The sequence below is a fragment of the Tupaia chinensis genome, unplaced genomic scaffold, assembly GCF_000334495.1.
Source record: "Tupaia chinensis unplaced genomic scaffold, TupChi_1.0 Scaffold146837_1, whole genome shotgun sequence".
In the NCBI taxonomy this organism is placed as follows: Eukaryota; Metazoa; Chordata; class Mammalia; order Scandentia; family Tupaiidae; genus Tupaia; species Tupaia belangeri.
The window spans coordinates 605,162-608,218 of NW_006206691.1; positions in this window are offsets into that span (position 1 = coordinate 605,162).

The following is a 3,057-nucleotide window of genomic DNA, read 5'->3' on the forward strand; positions in this document are numbered from 1 at the left end:
GTCACTTATCATAGAGAAAGGATAAGAGCAAAGAACAGGAGGTTCAAAGGTCTCAATCTAATTACTAGGGTACCAATTTTTTCCCCAGTTTCTTACCTTTCACATAAGAGATATGGAAAGGCTTTGAAACGAACAATGTACAGCTATCTGTGGATTTTAATTTTGAGTTTGTTTCAACTGCCTCAACCCATTGGTGAGAATTAATGAGATTCTTATCATTTAGACACAGAAATTCTGTGGTACTTCATCTTTGACCTGAATGTAGAACTTTGTGTTTGTCATCCTTTTATATTTAATGTTAAGGCATCCAGTACAGTTTGAAGTAACCAGATCATCCTATAATCCTTTAATTTCTCATGCCCTTCATATTATAATGTGTAGTCGTGTTTAAGAGCATGAAATCTGTATATGGTAATGCCTTTGACTTGACTAATATGTACTATATTCTTACTGGGAGGGAAAAACACACTGTACACTGCAAAGACGTATAGTGATTAAGTGTAAATAAAATAAAATAATAAAAAGCATGGACTCTGGAGCCAGAATGGCAGGACTTGAATCCTATCTCTGTTACTGACTAGGCATGGGACCATGGCAAAATCATTAATAATAAACTGTGACTTAGTATTTTCATCTCTAAAAGGGCAGTAGTAATGAAGATCAATTAAGTAAATTTAGATAAAGTGCTTAGAATAGGGCCTGGCACATGGTAATTATTATATAAATGTTTAATCTTACCATTTTTTTTATGGATTGGTCACTAGCAATGCAAGAGCCCAGTCTTTATTACTAACGTTATTCCAGTCATCTCCTAGAAATAATTTATTTGGTTTATACTGTGAGTCATATATAGCAAAGTTTCATCTCTTGGCACCTGCAACATTTTTAGAGATATCATCCTAAAGGACAGCAGATAATCTCTCCTACAACTACTTCAAGAACTAATTTTATGATCAATCTAGGGTTTTCTTACAAGAAAAGGAACTGACTCTGGCTGATTAATCACAAAAGATGCATTTTGTTTGTTTATTTTGTGTGTTTGCTTTCTAAAATAGTGGGTAACTCACAGAACTGTTGAGATGGTTGCCAGACTAATCTTGCCAAACTGTAATGTTATTCTCTGCATTCCTGGCACCTTCAGCAGTTTTCCTGTCTAGTACAGATTATTTTTCATTTATTCAAAAAGTACTCACTGAGCACCTACAAAGTGCCAGGCTCTTCTGTTCCAGGACTACAACAGTCATCAAATCTGTTCCTGTTTTAGAGAACTTATATTCCAACGGAAAGAGTCAGAAAATAAGCACATAGGGAAAAGCCTGCTATGGCAGCAGTCAGGATTGACTCCATCTCCCCATTCCCAGACAATTCCATTCAACCTTTGGAGGCTCTTAAACACTGACACAAAATTCTTGTAGTATGTAGCCACCTGTGGACTTTTTCTCTTTCCCAACCCCAGGAAAGGAGATCTTCCCTATTTTGCATGTTTTCCTAGTCCCATTCCTCAGTTTCCTCAGGGAGACTACCTGGAGATATGGAGGATCACTTTCCATGTCACTTTCTCTCAGACTCTTGATTTGTTAGGACTGAACTCTTAAGTATTCCTTTGTTCCCCATCAGACTGTTCTAAGGAAGAGGAAAGCAGGGACACATGGCAGAAGAAAATAAAATTTTGGCATATGGCTCCTAATCCCCTGGAAATACTGGGAAGCTTAATATTTTGTGACTGAATTAAGGGGTATATATGTTTTACTATTAAGTGAGCGTTTACTATGAGCCAGGCATCATGTTAAAACCTTACCTACATTATCTCACTTAGTCCTTTATAATCCTTACAACAAATCCTTGAGATAGATGCTATGTTATTTCATTTTATAAATAAGGAAACTGAGCCTTAAAGAGCTTAAGCAAATTAAGGAGCAGGTCTAGGATTCACCATCTTCCCAGTTCCAGTTTAATGTAAGGGGTTAGGAAAGACTGATAGAAGTCAGAGCCCTTATAGGGGACATGCCATTATTTTCTTGTTTTTTCACTGAATCATTTCTAACTCCAATATCCACATCCTCATCCTCCATCAGACTTCTCATCTCAGGAAGTGTGTAGGGGGTAGGGGGGTCAGAAGGCAAAGTAACTGGAAATCTTTCTGTAAACCATAACCAACATGTGCCGGACAGGATCTTCACTCCTTACAAAGAGCAGATCACAAGGATGCCCAACACCCACTTTTAGAAGCTGTTCTTATCCAGTTGTGAGAAGCTTCCAGGGGTAGAAAAAAGATTTACCTTCAGACCTCTTCCCCCTGGATAGAAAACTGGGGGGAAATGTCTGTTGTTTTATTGAAGTTTTTTGTTTTGTTTTTGTACATGTCAGAATAAAAATGACAACTTTTTTTTCAGAAAAAAAAAAAGAAAAGAAGCACATAGGAATAGGCTATTTCAAAATTTGAAGACTGGCTTAATAAGATGGAAAGAAAGGTAATATTATACACATTTTGGTCAGAGAAAGCCTCTGTGTCAAAATAATACTTAAGCAAAGATTTGAAGGAGAAAAATCCAATAAGTTATCTGTAGGAAGAGAGCTCCCAGAAGAAGGAATAGCAAATAAAAAGAAACTTGAAGATAATGTTTAGTCTATTCCAGTAACAGCAAGATGTCAGGGTGGTTGGGACAGAGAAAGCAATAAAGAATAAGGTAGGCTATGACAACAGAGACATAGTGGGAGGTGAGTGTCAGACCTGCAGATTATGTTCTAAAGTCACTAGGAGACTTTGAACAAAGAAATAAATAATTCAACTTATGTTATAAAAGGATAACTCTGGCTGTTCATGAAGAATAGGTTCAAAAGGGTGGGCAATGGAGGAGATGAAGTGGTGAGTGATTTTATGAATAGTCCAGTCAGGAGGTGATGTTTGCCTCAGCTAGACTCGTACAATCTGAGGCAGAATCCACTGAATGAATGAGTGGAAGAACAGAGATGTTATTTGCTGAAGTGTTAATGAGAAGAGATCGTTCACAGAAGAGTAAATTGGTGAAAGTCAAAGTAATCTGGAGAGATCATATT